The sequence below is a fragment of the Balaenoptera acutorostrata genome, chromosome 5, assembly GCF_949987535.1.
Source record: "Balaenoptera acutorostrata chromosome 5, mBalAcu1.1, whole genome shotgun sequence".
NCBI classification, from domain to species: Eukaryota; Metazoa; Chordata; class Mammalia; order Artiodactyla; family Balaenopteridae; genus Balaenoptera; species Balaenoptera acutorostrata.
The window spans coordinates 42,820,715-42,831,864 of record NC_080068.1 but is presented as its reverse complement, the minus strand read 5'-3'; the positions used below and the strand labels follow the sequence as shown (position 1 = coordinate 42,831,864).

Here is an 11,150-nt window from a genome sequence, read left to right as displayed (position 1 = left end):
TTTCCTTGCCAGTTAAATGGGGATGATAATCATACCTACCCCACAGACTTGTGAGGAGAATTCAATAAATTAATACATGAAAAGCATTTAGTACAGTGCCTAACACTTAGTAGGCATTTATTTAACCAATGCCAGGGAGAACAAAGGAGTCCAAAGAGGCAGAAGAAAAAAAGAAAAGTGTCTGATTAGGTATGGAATTCCAGATAGCCTGTTTTCTCCTTAACCCTACCTACAAGCTCCCCAATTTAAAAATGGCAATAAATACACACTAAATCTTATTTATTGTATTAAAGGGAAAAAGTAAAATTTAAAAATTGGTAAGCTCTGCCAGACGTGTAAAACCAGTCAAATTATATAATGAATCAAATCCTTTCCCCCCCCCCAAAAATGATACATGAGTGTACTTACCACAATGTAGGAGAAGGAACACAATTTTGGGGGCAAGAAATGCTTTCGTTTTCAAAATCACAGAACATACCTTGAACACTCCTCTGCCCAGATTGCACTGGCCAATGAAAAACCACTCATTATGTACTTTGTACTGCATACTGCGATGGAAACACACTTCTCTCTTTCCTGTATCTCTCACTTCTAGTGAGATTCTCTCTCAAGCCACAAGATACAGCCTGCCCAGACCTATTTCTTAACTGTAAGTACTTTGAAATGAAGCACTTCTTTAAAAGCTTATCTTAGCCCTGGGGGTGGGGGAAGTATTTGATTTTCTTGTTATTATTTCTAACATGCAATATTTTGAGGTTCAGCCGAAAGACCAATGTTCTCTTATCTAATTGCTTTAAATTTAGTTAAGTTAGTCAAATTCAACATGTGCCAGGCATGTATGAGATGCCATGCTTTTCATAAGGTAGTCTTGAATCGTCATCAACTACTGCTTTCAGCAGGATATATATATTAGGCATTGTGTTTATAACTTGATCATTAATTTCACTCTTTATTTCATACATAGGCATGTTTACTTGTGCTAGTCTAATTTCTTTGTCTTCTGAAACTATTTTGCTTGATTTTTTTTCCATTAGAAAAAGAAGACGGGATTTTATAGATTTAGCTAATGAATCATGAGAATCCTTGAATTTTTGGTATGACAGTAAGAAAAACAGACTAGAAGGCTTCAAACTTAAATTCTGGTGCTTTATTTATATGTATAAAGAAAGAGACCCTTCTCACCTCACATTTGTTAACTTCTGAGATGAGAAATTAGGAAATGGAAATGTTTCAATCAAAGCAAAAAAAAAATTAAAGTTTAACATTGATAAACACTAGAAAGAAGAGGAAAATCTAAGCGATATATTGATTAATATTAATGTAATTAATGTAGTAGATTAATACTAATTAATATTAGTAAGATAGGGGCTGTCCTTCTCAAGAGTGAGGTTTTCCAGGGCAGGGGAGACAGGTATAAGGTTAGTTGTAACTAAAACTAATGGATGAAATTAGGGTGTTTAAAATGTGGGCCAAATCCTGCAAGGTTTCTGGGCATTGAGGGCATTCCACAAAAGGGGTCTTCTAAAGAAAGGGGTCTCAGTCTCTCTTCAAAGCTTGTCCACCAAGATTCCCATTTCAATTCCTCCTGCCTCCATTCTTCCTTTCTCCGGAGTGGCCCCCACCAACTTTTTTCCATCACCTGTCTGCTCTGTGGCATCAAAGACAACATGAAACGAAACAGCTGTGTGGTCCCTCAGTGATGGGCAGAGCTACCGGCTGTGGAGAGGAAACTACAGACTCTCCTGAACCCCTACCATATCTAACACAAGCGCTACACACGTTGGATGCCCAGTAATGTTTGCTAACGTGGGTTGGATCTGCAGTTATTCTTAACAGAAGAGAAATAAAAACGCCCAGGGCCGTGGGTTACAAAGTGTCCTCTGTAAGGGCACTGATGCTGGAATCTCCTGAGATGCCAGGCCTCTGCATGGGCAGGCAGCCCAGGGGTGAGTGGGGCTAGTTCCTGTGCTCCTCGGGAAAGCTGGAGGCCCTGGCATGGTTACACCTGCCTGGAGAAGGGGATGGTATTTTTCTAATTCTCACCAAGCTGTGTCCATGCAGAGGGCCACATTTCTCTACATGACAGCACCCTATGCCATAGGGGCAGCAGCCCTGAGGGTGCTCGGTACAGATTCCTGGACCCCAGCCCATCCCACCTAAATCACAATCTCAGAGGATAGTGCCCAGGAATCTACATCGTAAACAAACTCTCCAAGTGGCTTTTACGCGCACAGTAAGCATTGAAGACCACTGAACGGAGGAGACAAGCTTGTAGACAAGGTCCCAGAAATTCTTGGAAACATTACTGGGCACTAAAGTGATTTCAGGGAAGTTGTCTTTTGTTATCTTCCCCTCAACTCCTACTGTCGATCTTTTACCTTGAATGGTTAAGGTTAAAGACTATTGGGTATTTAATGGCTGAAGCAAAGAGACTTGCAACCGTTTAGGATATTTTGAGTTCGTTTTTATTTTATATTTTATTGCAACCTAAAGGATCCCTAGAATTGTGAAATGATATTTAAACCACAGAGCTGCACAGGAGTAAGTGGGCTTGTTTTCTCTTCTGTTTGATAGCTATCAGGGAGCTCTTTCTGGAGTAAGAAATCTCATGTGAGAAGTTACAAGACCTCTTTCAGAATAAGCCACATTGGTCAAAAAGAAGTCTGGGGCGCTGGTTCCTAGTGCTGTTGTTCTGGGCTGGGCCGGATAGAGTAGCCTTCCCCCCTGCTGTAGGTAACCTTCACTAGAGATGAAACTTGAAACCTCCTGGGGCCCCCAATCTCTGCTCAGTTCTCTGTGCTAAAGTCCACAGAAACACCTGGGGCGCCCAGTTTTCCGTATTCAAAAAAGGAAGTCAAAAGCAGTGAAAGAAACAGAAACCGAGAGCTTTTGACTTTGGGGCTAAAGACTGTTGAGGCCACTACACTGAGAAAGTAAACTGTGGTACAAACTAACTGGCAGTCAGCACATGGATATTTCCGACCAAGCTGCTGGCTGCAAAATGTGCAGTTTACCATTGAATACTCCAGTCTCTGCTTTAAGGGCTAACAGCGGCCAATCTGAATACACAGATATATAAAGTATATACTGAGTGAGGACAGTTAGGAAAAAGAAAGGATGGTTAGATAATTGCAGGCAAGATTTTATTTTGAAATCTTCAGATCATTCTATTCAAAATCACAGCATAGACTTCTTAAAAAATAAGCAAGTTAAATGAACATGTTTTTCCTGAGAGAGATCATGGGAAGGGTATAAGTTCATTCATTCAACAAGTAGTTACTGAATGCCAACTTGTGCCAGGCACTGGCCAGGGGCTAAGGAGAAAAAAATTCAGACAGCTATAGGATAATCAGCACAGCCCTTTACTTTTTTTTTTTTTTTTTAGTCACTGCATTTGCTTTTTGTTTCCAAAGTGGGTATTTCTTGTGTTGATTATAAAAGGAATAAATGCTAATTGTAAAAAATTTTTTCAGACAATGCACAAAATTATAAAGATAAAAGTTAAAAATATCTACCAGCCAATCACCTAGTGATAACCACCGAACATTTTGTATAGCCTTTCCTGTTTTTTTCTGATATTTGATTATTAAAAAGAAATACAAAAGAAAGTCTGAATATCCTTTTTTTAAAGCATTTCCTGCAACGCCTCTTCTTCCCAGGCCCCAAATATGGGAAGCTATCACCCAAAACTATGGTTTCTGTCATGTGAGTACTGGGGTTTGGGATATAGGATGTCTGGCGGTCTAAAGGAGTTCTAGGGAGAACTGCCACTGCTTAAGTGGTTTTCAGGGCTGAGCACTAGCCTGTGTCTGATGTGCACCGGCTCCAGCGGGCATCACGCACTAAGACCGCGGCGGCGGGCGTGTTAATGGGCACCTACTGTGTGCCAGGCCCTGCGCTAAGCTTTTGCGTTACCTCAGAGAACACAGCCCACAAAAATTCCCTGCCCTTGTAGAGCTTACGCCCAGGACTGGGAGCTTCCTTTTCCCAAAACCAAGGTGATTATTGTAAAAAGCTTGAGCAACAGAAATGGCACAATTGCAGTTTCTTTATCTCCTTTTTCATGAATCCACAGAACGAGTGTGTTTAGAAAGCTATGGATGCTTCTTACTAAACCGAAAAACAGGCATGTGCACTAGAAGTAGAATCTGGGGACCACTTAAGAGGTGTTAAAATCAGCGGGGCCAGGGGCAGGGGGTTGGTGATGATAGTTTCTTTCTGTCTTACTTCCTGATCAGAAGTGAGCTGATCAGCCCACTCATCTGATGAAAACTTTACAAAATGTATTACAAATGCCTGGTGAGACGGAGCGGCCGCGGCTGGCGGAGCGGCAGGGTGCCGGGCAGCGGCGCCCCGACCCTGTCCCAAGACCCCGGGCTCCCTCGCGCCTGCCCGGCCAATCTTGGCTCCCACCAAATCCGGCAGGTCCAGCCGCGTACGGCGACAGGGACCAGCCCGGGTCCCAGCCTCGCGGACCCTCCCCGCGTCCGCGAGATGCAGCCGCCTGGAGCTGGCCGCGCCCTGACTGCGGCCGACCCTGCCCGCGGGCTCCGCGCTGCCTGCCCGGAGGGATTCGGGGGCAAAAAGTCAGGTCCCAGCAGAGGAGACGGCCGGGTACACAGCTCACGTACTGGGAGGCCGAACGTGGGTGCCTGGTGGAGAACACGTTCTGCGCCGCCACGCTGCGCGCACTCACCACCCTGAGGGGCGAGAGGTCACGGCGGTGAGAAGCCCACCCCACCCTGCGGCCCGCGCTGCTGAAGCCCCCGGCCCTGCTCCTGCCGAGGCCACACCTCCCGCGTGCACCGGAAACGGGGAGCGAGTGGGCTCTCCGCCCCAAAGGGAAAAGCGGAGGCTGCCGATGGGCCCGTGTGGTTTGATAACTTGGTTCAGCCTGACACCGGCGCGCCCCGCCACCGGCGACTGTCCTGCCCTTGTCCCTTCTCCCTGCGAGGGAGCCAGAGGCAAGTTCGCTTCGTTCCACCACCTGATGATCCTACCCTTCAAGATAGACTCCTGCCTACAAAGACACCCACAGATAACGCAGGCCCCGAATGATCGCCCCCCGCCACCTTCCCTCCTCCCCCACATTTTTGTTCACTTACTAAACCTTCTTTCGCAGTGTTTTCTGTGAGATCCACAGTGGTTAGCCTCTCTCTGTTATTGTAAAAGAGCAGTAAAAAGCCATTATGGCGCGTTAAAAAATAAATAAAGCAAAAACCAAAATAAAAAACCACTTTAATGCATAAAAAAGGACAAACCTAATAAATTTTAAATAAGCTTCAGCTATTCTGAATGCATTTTATGGTGTTTTATGCGAAAAAGAGAAATTCTTTAGAATGGTTCCTAAGAATTATAAGGCGGAAATGCAACCACAGTTCAAAAATCTTCTTATGGCTATGTTTACATTATATATTACTTGGATTTGGGAATATACGTTTTACAGTTTTTGTAACAGATTGCTTTTCTATTTTTCACTCTAAGCCCTATGGGGGCTCTCCTCTTCCCATATTCTCTTATGTTTTGTTTTCTTATTTTTTAGAAATAATTTCAGATTTATGAAAAATGTTGGAACAATAACACACAAAAAGACAAACAATAACAAACGTTGGCCATGATGATGGAACCCGCAAACAAAATGCAGCAGTTTTGGAAAACAATGTGAAGCAGTTCGAAATGCTAAACATGGCCTTGGTGGTATAGTGGTGAGCATAGCTGCCTTCCAAAATGCTAAACATAAAGTTAGTATTTTGACCTAGCAATTCCACTTCTAGATAGACACCCAAGAGGAATGAAAACAAATGTCCGCACAAAAATCTGTGTGGTACGCAGATAGTAATAGGAGCGTTATTCATAATAACAAAAAAGTAGAAGCAATCTAAATGACCATCAGCTGATCAATGGACAAACACAAAATGGTATATCCACACAATGGAATATTATTCAGCAGTAAAAAAAAAAAAGTACTAATACATGCTGTGATAAGGATGAACCTTGAAAACATTACACTAACTAAAGGAAGTCAGTTACAAAAAAACCCATATATTCTCTTATTCCATTTATATGAAATGACTAGAATAAGCAAACCAATAGAAACAAAAAGGAGATTAGAGATTGGACGTAGGGGAGGCGAGAGGAAGTGGGGAGTGACTGTTAATGGACATGGGTTTTCTTTAGAGGATGTGTGCTAAAATATTTCAAAATTAGATTATGGTGATGGTTATGCAAGTATGAATATACTAAGTCACTGAACTGTATCCATTTTAAACGATTGAATTTTATAGTATGTAAAATATATCTCAATAAGATATTTTTTAAAATAACAGGGACTTTCCTGGCAGTCCAGTGGTTAGGACTCCACGTTTCCATTGCAGGGGGTGCGGGTTCAATCCCTGGTCGGGGAACTAAGATCCCACATGCACACAGCACAGCCTAAAAAATACAAAAATAAAAAAGTAATACACAGAGTCCCCATACACCCCTCACTGACTTTCCTGGTTAATGTTTTACATAACAATAGTACACATACTGAAACCAGGGAATTAATATTGGCAAACTGCTATCACCTAATTAATCTACAGATCTTATCCAAATGTTACCAATTGTCCCACTATTGTCCTAAGGAAGAGAAAAGCAGCTCTTGCCATCGTGGAGCTGGCCCAGTGCTGTGAGCTAGGCTTTGGTGTTGCAGCAAGCTGGTCTGGCACTCACACCAGGTCTTATTTTTTTTTTTGAGATATAATTGACATATAACATTATATTAGTTTCAGGTGTACAACATAATGATTTGATATTTGTATATACTGTGAAATGATCACCACAGTAAATCTAGTTAACATGCATCGCCACACAGTTACAAAATTTTTTCCTGAGATGAGAACTTTTAAGATTTATTCTCTTAGCAACTTTTAAATATACAATACAGTGTTATTCACTATAGTCACCATGCTGTACATTACAGCCCCAGGACTTATTTATTTTACAACTGCAAGTTTGTACCTTTAGACCACCTTCACCCATTTCTCCCACGCCCTACCCCTCACCTCTAACAACCACCAATCTGTTCTCCGTATCCATGAGTTTGGTTTGTTTGCTTGTTTTAGATTCCACGTATAAGTGAGATCATACTGTATTTGTCTTTCTGTGTCTGACTTATTTCACTTAGCATAATGCCTTTAAGGTCCATCCATATTGTCCTCCCCACTGGGTCTTGATGCTCCCCTCTAGCACATGAACAATTTCACAGAGCATCAACATCAGATAAGACCATGATGGATCAAATAAAAACACTAACACTCCGTAATCATATTTGAACACAGATGAACTTTAAACATTATCCAAGCCATAAATACCAAACATTTCCCTTTCCTGACTAATATGAGTGATTGCTGTTTCTTTACCTGTTGCAGAGTTAGGCTTGCTCTAGTCACCTTCACTCCCATAGATAAGATTTATTAATATACCCAGTCATAGCATTGTCTCCACTTTCTGGAGCACATCAGTATGTCCCATTACTGATAATATCAACTTTGGTCACTTGACTAAGATAGTGTCTGCCAGGTTTATCCACTAGAGTTGTTTTTCTCTTTGTAATTAATAAGTAGCCTGTGGGGAGATACTTGGAGATGTGTAAATATGTTGTTTCTCATCATACTTTCAAAGTCTAATTTTAGCATCCATCTGTGAGTCTTGCCTGTAACAATTATTACTGTAGTGTTTGCCAAATTGTGATCTTGTATTTCCGTCACTCCCTCTATATTCGTTAATAGGAATTCTCCCTCATTTTATTTATTGTTATTATTATTATTATTTTGGCCGTGCCGTGTAGCCTGCAGGATCTTAGTTCCCTGAGCAGGGATCGAACCTTGCCTCTTGCACTGGAAACGCGGAGTCTTAACCTCTGGGGACCACCAGGGAATTCCCCCCTTCTCCCTCAGAGTAAATAAAATTTACTCTTTTATTTATATCAGTAGAGAGTTATGGATAGTTTAGTCTATGAATTATAATCGGATATTAACATTGTTTGGTTACACAAATTGTCCCAGATTTAGCCATTGGAAGAGTCGTCAAGTTGGCTCTGAGGTCCTATCTCTAATCCATATTTGCACCCTTTTTTACTTTTTGGTACACAAGATGTTCCAGGCTTATCTTGTACTTCCCTTTCCCAGCCCTGGAATCATCCATTTCTCTAATGAACTCAGGCTCTTTTTTTAATTGGAAAATGGTATTTAGAAACCAAGATTTGGGCACAAGGTGTGTTCATTGATAGTGGGTTTTTGTTGCTTCTAGGTCCTCTCAATGGAGAGGGCTAGGAAATATTTATGTATTCATACATATATACACATTTCTATATCTCTCTGTGTGTATGGGTGTGTGTGTGTGTGTGTACTGTAAAGTTGTTGTTTCTTGCCTCAGTGGCTTCCTAAGTGCTTGTTTTGAACTTTTACCAAGTTATTGCCCACTTCTAAGTACCCATCCCCAATACATGTGTTCATAAGCCTTATAATGACTTCCCCATCTTACCCTTTTCCTACTTTCCATGTTGACCCAGTTACATTTAAATTACCCAGTGAGAATGCTTCCTGCATGCCACAAGCTACCCCACTCATGACCCTCAATAAAGGCATTCGCCCATGGGTCCTGGCTCTGTTCTCTCGATGCCTGCTGTTACCAAACTTCAGGCTTTTAAGGGACTTTGCATGGCCCTCTGGGCATGTCATGCCTCCCCCTTTAGGACCTGTGAGTAGAATAAATTCTTTAATTTCATATGCTTGTCTGAATGGAATTTCTGTAGCTGTGTTGGAGTGACCCTTAAAGACCCCACAAAGGAGTCTTACCCCCTCATTTACAACTGTGTGTGTGTGTGTGTGTGTGTGTGTGTGTGTGTAAATAACCATGAGTTCATACCACTGATTCCAATCCAACAGGACTCATACTAGCTGTCCTCCTTTCCTTATTTGTAATTTCTTTCTCTGACAGGGAAAAATCTCAATCTCATTATCCACAGTATATTGTTCAAGCCATATATATAGATAGATAGATAGATTTCAGAATTGCTAATTCATACCCATGTGAAAAACAAGTTTACTAACTAGAGTATAATATTTATGTCAGTTATTTTTTTATAGCTTTATGTTATATAGTCAAAATACTTTCCAAGGTTATTTAGGTTACTTTTTTCTTCCTCAGTGTGGTTATAATATTAATTGTAATACAGTCAGGTCTACTTGTTACTGTTTATATTGCATTTTGGGATCCTGCCACATTCTGGTTGATTTTGACTATCCATTTATGCATTGACTTGATATGTGAAATATTAGCATGGTTGGAAGAGTCAGAGCCATATGAAAAGGTACACTTAGAGAAGTGTTGCCCCCAGCCCTGCTACTCCATTTCCATTCTCTCATTCTTTCCACCTCATTTACCCTGAACATAACAAGTTTCATTTGTGTCTGGTTTATTCTTCCTGTATTTCTTATTGCACAGTTGAACAGATACATGTGTGTTTTCTTATTTCCCTTTATTTCTTACATGAAGGATATCATACCAAAAACATTCTTTTGTACATTTTTTTTCCCACTTACATATATCTTGGAAGTTACTTCATGTCAGTTTATAGAGCTCGTCCTCATTCTTTTTTTGATAGCTATCAAAAACACGCTGCTGTGTGGGTGTACCATAGTTTATTCAACCTGTCTCCCATATAGTGCTTACAATTATTTTGCAAAAACAAACAATGCTGCTAGGAATAACCTCATGCATATGTGTTTTTGCATTTTTGGAGGTATATCTTCAGGATGAATTTCTAGATATGGGATTGCTTGGGCAAATGGTAAGCGTAAGTGTAGTTTTGTTAAGTATTGCCAAAGTTCCTTCCAGAAAGGTTGCACCAGTTTGCATTCTCACTGGAAATACATGAGTACCTGTTCCTCCACAGCCTTGCCAAAAGAATGTGTTGCATACTCTTTAATTTTTGCCACCTGACAAGTGTTTAATTTGCATTTCTTTAATATTGAGTTTGAACATCTTTTTTAATATACTTTTAAGGTCATTTTCATGTCTTCTTTTGTGAATTATCTGTTCCTGCCTTGTCATTTTGTCAACCTTGGGGCTTTTAAATTTCTCTCATTTTAAAGATTTTTTTTTTAATACTTAATGTCAGATTTTGTCCTCTCTTTGTGTACCTATAATCATTTTATTAAAACTTAGAAAAATATATGTTTGCAGACCACACTCACTAATGGGAAGGGAAATACCTAGAGCTATTTTCTGATGGTGATAAAGTTCAACAGACAGAAACCTTTAAAAAAAACGTTTTAAAGCTTCTTCCTTCTTTCTAAAAAAAATAAAAATAAACTCGTTTAATACTCATCCAGAAACACTGTGTCCTTCACATGAGGCTGTTTGCTAGGACTCAGGGGACCATTTATAATGATAGACCTGGTTAATTTACAATTAGCTATGATGAAGCCTGGGCAGATTTAGACATGTTTGAACCATTGTTGATACGCTTTCAATTGTGTGGAAAAACATCCAGGATGTTGCCTTGTTTCATATACTGCTCTCTCTTTTTGTCCATGGGAACTACCAAACTAGCCAGGCATTACTGAGCAATGCAATCTAGAAAGAAACCCAGTTAATTCAAGACATAGAAAAAGTGTAAAGTAATATGGAACAATGGAGGTAATTTGCTTGTTTTTGACACTGCCCTATGAGGGAAATAATACAAGAAAGCATTAGTATAATCACATTGCCTGAGTATCTTGAAGCACTGTATTTTCAATTTTAGTGTTTTTCTTTTGTCCTGAATTCTGAAGTGGAAATGTATTACATCTCAGTGTCTGGCACACTGTGAGTGAGTCAAACATATAATAAGTACTTAATTCAAGAAGACAAGGAAAAGTACCTTCTATTAGATTAACATTGAGGTTTGTGCTAAAGGAATAAATATGAAAAGAGAGTTCCAGTTCTCAAGGAGATCACAACAAACCAATGAAAATGCCACCCTGTAATAAGTGCTGTGATGGAGCAGGGCTCTAAAGCTAAGGGGCAAAGGGAGGGACAGGGATTGTGGAGTGAGCCAGAGAAGGATTTGAATTTCATAATTTACTTAAACTCTCTGAGCCTCCATTTCCTCATCAACTCAATAA

At 40.5% G+C, this 11,150-nt stretch overlaps 1 protein-coding gene across 1 annotated transcript in view; it reads left to right on the top strand.

Moving 5' to 3' along the window:
- Positions 1 to 541: 541 nt before the first annotated feature.
- PLAC8 (placenta associated 8) overlaps positions 542 to 11,150 on the top strand; it is a 34,507-nt gene continuing 23,898 nt past the window's right edge. Inside the window, exon 1 of the mRNA XM_007167940.1 lies at positions 542 to 649. The gene's annotated coding sequence lies outside the window, so the exon portion shown is untranslated. The remainder of the gene's footprint in view (positions 650 to 11,150) is intronic.